Source organism: Cuculus canorus, chromosome 2, assembly GCF_017976375.1.
Source record: "Cuculus canorus isolate bCucCan1 chromosome 2, bCucCan1.pri, whole genome shotgun sequence".
Classification (NCBI taxonomy): Eukaryota; Metazoa; Chordata; class Aves; order Cuculiformes; family Cuculidae; genus Cuculus; species Cuculus canorus.
The window spans coordinates 6,719,468-6,729,243 of NC_071402.1; positions in this window are offsets into that span (position 1 = coordinate 6,719,468).

Sequence of the window (9,776 nt, forward strand, 5' to 3'; positions counted from 1 at the left end):
ATAAAAACTTTCTTTTTTCTGGACCTTAAGAGTCAGGAGATCATTCTGAATGCAATATAAACCAACTCTCTCCTTCTGTTACTTTGTGTAAAAGCAAATCCAAACCACAATCAAAAACAGACTAGTTGTTTCTTTTGTTGTGTTGTCTATTGAAAAGTGTTGAAATAACCAAGGGGCAGCGACAATTATACCCTGGCAAAGCCAAAATTACACCAGGATCCCTGATCCATCCCACTGAGTTAAACAATACTCTGTGTCTTCCCACAGGAAGAAAGATATATAAATTTTTCTAATCTGAAAGATTTGTCTCCAGGAATAAATGAAAAATACTTGATTTACAAGGTATGCTGAAAATACTTTACAGAGGCTGTAGACAGGTACAACTGTGGAAAAAAACAACAAATAGTCCCATGAAGAAGTGCAGTAATATCCACATGAAATATGTGGATAATATTTTCAAGGCCCAGGTTAGATAATAGTGGCCACCGCCCAGCGATATGCCTTCAATAACAAAAAGATAACATATATAGTGGTAGCCATTGCACAGTCAGTTATGTTGAGACAGCCCTGTTGTATTCAATGGATGAATGCCCTCTGCTAGACACTGAACCAATTCTTTCCTGTGTTCCAGAAGGTCAAGGGAGGATTTGCACAAGCTGAGGAAAGATTCAGATTTGTGCAGAGTACAATAAAGCTGATCAAGTGATATTATGCTACAAAAGATCACATTGCAAAAAGGATCTAGAAAATCTGGCTGAAGCTAGAAGTGAATGTTACAGCAATAGAATACCAAGTAAAGTATACTCGGCTTAGTGTAGAAACAAAGGAGAAGTGGTTTTCTTGAAGTTCCACTAGAGATTTGGCGTTATTTTCATTCCAGTGCCAACAGCTTGATTTCTTGGCTGTGTTATATCTACAGGTAACTGGCTCTTAGTCAAAATAATTGTAACTTAAATGTGCAAAGTGGAAAAGGGTGTGGGTTCTAAGTCAAGAACACATGAAAATTTTGCTCCAGACAAGGACTGGTTGGTGTTCTAAAGCAGTTTATAACAGCAGTAATTACCTGGAGATGAAAACTGCAGCAGATTATGGAACTTGGTGCAATAAATATTAATTTAGTTGAATTTTCTGTAAAACTGATGAGTGTTGTTATTGAAGCGCTAGACTCTATCCTCCCGTTGAATTTCAAAGAACCAGAGAACACAGAAATGTAGAACAGCCCAGGTTGGAAGGGACTTCAAAAGATCATCTAGCTCAATCTTTCAAGGAAAAGGGAACCTAGATGAGATTATTTAGCATCCTGTACGCCCCTGAGGAGTTGTTCCAGTGATTAATTTTTCTCACTGTTTCTGTCTTAAAATGAGACGAAACCTCTCCTAGAGCACCATGTAATGGCTGTCCCTTGTCTTCTTCATATGGCTTTTTGAGAAGAGAAAGCCTCTGTCCTTTTTGTAGCTGCCTTTTACGTACTGAAATACTGTGATGAAGTCCCCCTGATCCTTCTCCATGGAGAAGAGACCTAACTCCTTCAATCTTTCCTCATAAGGCAGGTTCTCCAGCCAGATGACCATCTTTATGGTCATCCCTTGGACTCTTTCCAGTCTGTTTGTGTCTTTTTTGATTTATGGGAACCAGAATGGGACATATAGTATGCCACGTATGACCCAACGGGAACTCACTAGAGTGGGATGATCCTATTTCTGTTTCTGTTAGTAACGTCCCTGTCAAGGCAACCCAATATCCAATTTGGCTTTGTCACTGCAGAGTTTCACCACTCATTCCTGTTCCGCTGGTTGTCCCTTGGGCCCTTTCAGCAAGGCTGCTCCCCAGCCGCACAGATCCTAGCCTGTACCGGGATCTTTGGCTATGCCACCCAGAAGCAGGACTTTGCACTTGTCTTTGTTAAATTTCATACAGTTATTTATTGTCTGCTGTTGCAAACTGTCCATGTCTCTCTGTATGATGGCTGTCCCTTCTGATGTGTCCACTCCAACACTGACTGTAGTGTTATCAGCAAATTTAATGAGGGTGCTGTCAGTACTATCATCCAGATCATTTATGGAGACTATAGCTTTAAATTGGAGATTTTGAAACTTAGACTAAACTCTTCATGATGAAGATGGTGAGACAGTGGCATAGGTTGCCCAGAGAAGTTGTGGATGCCCCCTCCTTGGAGGTGTTCAAGGCCAGGTTGGATGGGGCCTTGAGCAGCCTGGTCCAGTGGGAGGTGTCCCTGCCCATGGCAGGGGTGTAGGAACTGGATGATGTTTAAGGTCCCTTCCAACCCAAACTATTCTATGATTCTATTCTACGATTCTCTGTTGAACAGCATGGGGCCCAGCATGATTCCCTGGTAGACCCCACTTGTGCAGCCAGAGTAAAAGCTGTTGATCATCACCTTCTCAGCGCAGCTTGTTAGCCCATTCTCTAACCATTGCTCAGACCACCTGTCCAGTCTGATCTTGCCATATTGTCTAGTTGGAGGCCGTGGGAAACAGTGTTGAACACTGCTGAAGTCAAGGTGCCCATGTCAACAGAAAATACTTTTTGTTGTAGCAGGTGATAACATTAGTCTGGTGTGATTTATCCTTGATAAGTCTGTGTTGTAAGCAAATGAATTTGTATTCAACTACATGCATGTTTTAAATCTTGGTGTGCTGGTGTATTTGTGCATTAAACACTATTTTCTGAAAAGCTATGTTCCCTTTCTCTCACAGTAGAACAGTCAGTACGCAGGTCAACACAGCAGTAACACAAGATGCAGGAAAACAAGCACTCTACAACCTTGAGGGAACCCAAGTACATTCAGCAGTGTAATATACTCTAGAGCCTGTACTGTCCTCCAGAATGAGTACAGTGACATAACTCATAGAAACAGACCTTCTGCTTTTATAGATTGCTATTATGCTCTCCACTCACACTGAGTATACTCAATAGCATTATCTACGTGGATTTCAGAAATATGGCCTCATTCCAAGCATAAAAGTAAGGTAAAAGAGGATAAAAAGTGTTTTAACAAAGTCAAGGGCAATGAACTCAAAAGTTTTTTCCTCTCTTGTCATGGATCTGGGCAACACTGTATAAATGTGTCCTTCCATTTAGCATCAGATCAATTAAACCATTTTATATTCTTGTCAAATTACTTTTTAAAATATATGAGATTTGGCATTCAAATCAAAACAGGTCTTGAAAAAAAACTTAAAAACACCTCCTTGTAATTAAAATGGGTATGAACTGATGCGAAGAGCAACACACTGGTCTCACAAAGGTGTATAGGCTCCTAAATCCTATCCTGCATTTACTCTATCTTATAACCAGGAACAATAGTTCTTGATCATTATCTTTTACAAGCCATGGAAAAAGGAACTAATATTGAATAAACAATGCCTTGTTTTCTTCTCTGGGGTGAAAAGGCCACAGAATCTTCTGACTGGCAATCGGGCGGCAACAGTCTTTCCTTTCACTTGCAGCGACTGCATCTCACATCACTTCATGGGGATAGAGTCATTGTGAACAGCATGCACAGAACTGAGAAAATAATCTCATCTATCATGTAACACTCCCAATAATTATCTGTGCACCCAAATCACTTCCCTTCCACCCACTTCTGCAGATGTTTTTGTGCTTGAAAGTACTAGTAAATTACTAGAAAATTACTAGCAAAGTACTATCTTCGAACAATATGACATGACAGCCTAGAGCATTTGCCCATCCAGCTTAATATTTGCTCTGGGTTAGGGGTCAAGTCTAGCTTTTAAGAGGAAAGAGAAACAAATGATCCATATGACAACATGAAAATTCCTTCCTGCCTTCCCTGCCCATTGACTCACTTCTCAAAGCAGGACAGGGAAATCAAAGATACCTGTGTCTTGTCCCAGACCCAGGGACAGAAGTTCCAGGACCTCTGTAAAGTGAGCACCATGCAACTTATCTAGCTGTCATGCCCCCATTTGCATTGCTGCTGGGATGCTCCATCACCTCTGATAAGCAACAGGAAACCGTCTGGAATATTGGCATGGCTGGACTGGTTTGCTGACAGCTGTCCCCCCAAATACACAATTCTCCTGCAGGGAAATGGATGTTCCTGGCAGCTTAATTCTCATTATTACTGTGCAACAGCCCCATGCTGTTGTCACAGCAATGCTGCACTCTCTATGATCATTAGTGGTAAGCTCCTTGCCTTAAGTATGGCAAAACGTAAGAATGAGACAGAATCCTGAAATCTCCCCGAAGCCCTTACACACAGGGAAGCACTTTTCCTTGAGAGGAGTTTTTGAGCCAGTAACTGGTTTTGCTGTTGAACTGCTTTCTGCAAAGCCCCTGGAATGCCTTGCTAGCTGTGAACCAAATCCTGGAAAACCCATGAAATCCTTAACCACGCAAAGGTCTCATTGACATCAGTGGCCACTTAGTCAAAGATGATGCTTCTCTGGGATGTAAGAGATGTAGAAATAACTTCCTTCTGCTCAAATCCAGCCACCTTTGGTGTGACAAAGGAATAAAAATAGTGCAGATATCAAGTGGCAGAAAAAAATTAAAAAAAAGAAAATTTTACTGATGTTTGAAGAACAAACATCTATCTTTAGAGAACTCTCAGATGATAATGGTTGCTTGAAAATACCTAACTATTTTGTGCTCTTTAATTAAGTGTTAATTAGGAAGTATCATAGAATCATAGAATAGTTAGGGTTGGAAGGGACCTTATAGGTCATCTAGTTCCAACCCCCCTGCCATGGGCAGGGACATCCCACTAGATCAGGCTGCCCAAAGCCCCATCCAACATGGCCTTGAACCCTTCCAGGGATGGGGCATCTTCCCTGGGCAACCTGTTCCGGTGCCTCATCGCTGTCATGGTGAAGAAATTCTTCCCAATGTCTAGTCTAAATTTGCCCCTCTCCAGTTTGTACCCATTCTCTTTCATCCTATCCCCACAAGCCTTTATGAATAGCGCCTCTCCAGCTTTCTTGTAGGCCCCCTTCAGGTACTGAAAGGTCACTATAAGATCTTCTCTAAGCCTTCTCTCAGCCTGTCTTCATAGACTCTCTCAGCCTGTCCTCATAGCGAAGGTGTTCCAGCCCTCAGATCATCTTTGTAGCCTCCTTTGGACCCGTTCCAACAGCTCCATATCCTTCTTACTTCGAGGATTCCAGAACTGGACACAATATTCCAGACGAGGTCTCACAAGAGAGAAAATGAGGGAAGATGAGTCCCCCACGGCAGGGAGACTGAAAGTAGGTGATCTTTAAAATCTCTTCCAGCCCTAATCATTCTAGGAACATAATGACTCTCCTGAGGGGATTGGGCTAGGCTTATTTAGCACTACCAGAAACATCAGTCAGGAGAGGATATGAGGTGTGGTCTTGCCAGTAGATGTGACAAGGGCAGTTTTAAGTTATCAGAATGCAATTGAACACAGTTATATTGATACAAGCAAGGTGGATATGGATATTCATGTCTATTCTGGGGAAAAAAAAAAAAGACTCAGGGTGTCAAGCTATCAGTCATTGCAATTGACATGCAATGTGTCTCAGTGCTTGTTTGAACTGGTTATACAGGAAAGCGAAAGAGAGTGCTTCAAAAGCAGACATTGAGGGTTCTTTTTTAGCTCTGGCATTAATTTTTCACCCTGTGTTCCTTCTCTTCAATTTCTAGGAAGAAAAGAAAGAGAGCTAACCATGCAAATGTCCCTCTGCTCTGCCTCCAGCTATGAGCTTAAGAGTTATAAGCTTAACAACACTGAATTGTAGAAAACTTCCCTTCAATACTTTCTAGCTCAGTGGCTCTGTGAAGACCTCTTTGAAGGTGCAGCTCTTTAAAAAGACTCTGCGGCAGCACAACAGAAGCATTTGCTGCTAAATATAGAAATGCACTTGCTTCGAGTGTGGAATTTTTGCTACAGGTTCACCTTAGGAGCTGCTCTATTTATAGATATGGTATAGATTTTAAGAAGAAAAAGTCAGAGGAAGAAGCTAGAAAGGAAAGAATCGGACAGCAAGAGTGTATGTTGAGGGGATTAAGACTCAGGTGAGTGAGGCTGGGCTACTGGCCAGCAGACTTCTGCAGCCATCAACTGTTAAGACATGTAAGTCAGAGCGGTTTTTTAATTCACTGTTGTAAAGTATTAACCCTATCACTTAAAACAGGGCAAAATGGTGTCTGTAAATATTGTGTATAGCTGTTCTCAGCAAATTTGATGAAAGACATCTTCAGACCAGAAGAAATGGATGATTAAAAGGAAATTTTATACAGGAAGGCAAGAGCAGGTTAGTGAAGGCTGGGGTTGGGGTCAGGAAGAATTAAATAAGTCTTAGGACAATAATCACTGACAGAAAAAAATTCTACTTTTAAGCTGTAAACAGTAGGTAACATGAGTTCACTAAGCTGAGGCTTCCTATCCTGTTTCACAGAGGAAAATGGAACCGTGCAAATGCTTGCAAAGAGAAGTGACATTTCCCTGTGTTATTTTTGCTTTTGAGGAAGCCTTATACTCTCAGCTATGCTTGTGTCTGTGTCTTGTGTCTGGGAGCAGACATTTTAAGACTGGTGAAAAAAATGAGATTACTTCAGCTTTCATGTTGTTCACAAGTGTTTCATGTCATAGATTTATAGAATTGTAGAATCACTAAGGTTGGAAAAGATCTCTAAGTCCATTCTATGATTCTGTGATCATCATATCCAACTGTCAGCCCAACACTGCCATGCCTGTTAAACCATGTCCTGAAGTGCCATGCCTACACATTTTTTGAACACCTCCAGGGGAGGGGACTCCACTGCTTCCCTGGGCAGCCTGTTCCAAAGCTTCACCACATTTGGTAAAGAAATTTTTCCTAATATCCAATCTAAACTTCCCCTGGTGCAACTTGAGTCTATTTCCTCTAGTCCTATCACTTGCTAATTGGGAGAAGAGACCAATACCCACTTTGCTACAACCTTCTTTCAGGTGGTATCAGATTCCCACCTTGAGCAGCAGTGGATCTTTCACTCTGTTGGGAGGAAAAACAGAAGTCCAAAGCAGGTAACCTCTGAGGGAACTGAAAACAAAATTTGTGGAGGCTCTTTTTCTCATTAATATTGGTGTAATGCTGTCCTTGGGCACTTATGGGGCTGCCACTAAAAAAACAGACATAGGCAGTTGCCTAATACCACACATAACTGGGTTCCTGACTCCTCAGTGAAGGACGTCTGTGAGGCATTTCTACTCAAATCCAAGAGACTTAGGAACACAGTTGTACTCCACAGAGTTACAGCAATGAGCCACAACTTTGGCAGCAGGTCTCTGGTTTTCTGAATGCTTCTCTTCCCTGCTACCACAAACCCTTCACCCTACTCATAAGCATGTGGTGTCTCATTTGCATGTTAATTGTGCAGAAGCCAGACCCTTTCAGAGGTGCAAACCATCCTTCCCATCACACAAGCATTTGGCACCTTGCTCTGATTCAGAGCAGATATATCATGCTATCATCTTGCTAAGGGCAGTGAGCAACTGCTGATGGTTTTGTGTCTCTGTGCAATATGCACTATAATGTCCTTTACGTCAGCCATATGGTAATCCTATTCACACCCACGTATTCTCAATGAAGCATTTAAATGTATATAAGTGTAGAGAATTTGTTATAATGACTATGTAACTGAGAAACAGCGTTTTTTTTTCCTATACAAACACAGCACCCATCAGGTGAGGATTGTGGAAGACAAATAGAAATCAAGGGGGGATTACTTTTTGTGGAAGCATAGGAGATCTGCAAAATTCCCTGCAAGGTGTACCTGGGTTAGGTTCTGCATGGGTTCAAGGGTAAAATGTGGGAGAGGAGAGGAGAGGAGAGGAGAGGAGAGGAGAGGAGAGGAGAGGAGAGGAGAGGAGAGGAGAGGAGAGGAGAGGAGAGGAGAGGAGAGGAGAGGAGAGGAGAGGAGAGGAGAGGAGAGGAGAGGAGAAAGTAAAAAAGAGGAAATCTTGCAGATGAAAAGGATGTAAGATTATCAGAACGTAAAGAGAACAGGGTATACATTCCTGCCTGGCTCTTATTATTCTATAAGTGTCTACTAATGGATATAATTTTCTATCCAGATGAATTCCCTGCATTCGGGAAATGATGGGCTCCAGGCTGGTGGCTTGAAGGAAATTAACTGGACATACGGTGTCTGTGGCCTGTGTGCCTGTCCTGCCACTGCTTGTCAGGCCCTTGTCATGAACAGTGTGTTGTCCGTATGTCCTTACATTTAAGATCAGTTGCTTGTGTTTCTGCGTGTAGTTTAAAATGTGATGGTTCAAGCACTATTAAAAGACTTCTATCAAATAGTGGGGTATTTTTTTGTTGTTTTTATTTTGCCTCTTTCCTTCTTTAGCTTATTTTGATATCTGTTATGAAAAAAAAGTTCCATCACAACTAGTTGCCTTGGCTACTAATGATTTTCTTGGATTCATATATAGCTTCTTGTATTTAAACATAGCTCCTAATCTATCTGCTTTGTGTTGCTTAATGTGACAAGGCCCTAAGCTGCAGTGAGCAGTTGGTTACAGTTTTGGTTATACTAATGGCATCTTCAGCTTTGTCTTCAGGGGATGTTGTTTTTCTGGAAGAAATATTTAGCAGAGGGGCTTGATGAGGTCATGTTGGACCTCATCTACTGTTTACAGAGCACCATGGGAGGAACTGTCCTCTGGCCACTGTATCATTATACAAATGAGGGCAGTTCTGCCTGTGTGCAGCTGTCTGTTACCTGGGAACTCATAAGGCTATGGATGTCTGCTATGAGTTACAATCCCAAAAAAAGGACGTGCCCAGTAGCACTGGAAGCCCATAGTGTCAGCCACCTGCAACAGCTCTGAGCAGATCCTGATGTGTGAATAAACTGCATTTTTATGCAGTCATTTCCAAGTAAGAATCAAATTAGCTGGCAAGCCATCTGTTCATGGTGATTTACTGTGGGTCACACCAAATGTCTAGAACAGAGCCACGAGCTGTGACCGGGTTCCCTGGCTGGGCCAGAGGTTTCGGCAAAAAACAACTTATTGTCTTGAAGCTGCATACTCTGAGGCACAAGATACAGTAGGGACTTATGATGATCTCTTTATGAGTGAGGCTGGGGTGATTAAAGCATAAGATAATTTTGCATCAGTTATGGGAAAGAAAGAAGCTCACTAAGGAGTTATGGCCTCATACTTTCAGTTGAAAAGAGAGAGAGAGACTAAGGAGTTTGTGTAGTCAGGTGCCTGAAGGTAGTTTTGTAGCTTGATGAAGTGACTCTCCAGCCTGAGAAGTGAGATGCAGTTGTCCTTCCAGCTGAAGTCAGTGGGAGCTGGGCAGGCTTGATGTCTTTGAAAATCAAGCCATTTAGCCTCAGTAAAGGGAGGTGAGAATAAATGACAGCACATCTTTTCTTCAAAACGACACCACAAGTGTTGCTCAGCAGGTGCCAGAGACCTCCTGCCAGCAGCACCTGTGCCACCAGCTCTATGCTTTGGCTTTATGCAGCTTCAATTTCACATCATTTGAAGAAAAGTGAAAAAAAATCTTTCACTGCATGTTTTTGCCTGCCAAGTGAAACTACTAGCATAAGAGTAGGCAGGAGCCATGTAAAGTCTTTGCTATGTATGTGTCATGTAACATATGACACATGCTATGTAACATATCACTAGTACAACTCATTGGTCATGCTTAGGAACAAACAATACATTGGTGAACAGATCACAAAGCAATAGAGATCTCAACACCCAGGATGGATCTGTCCTCACAATTATTATTGCTTGTTCAATCACACCTTACATTTTCACCCTT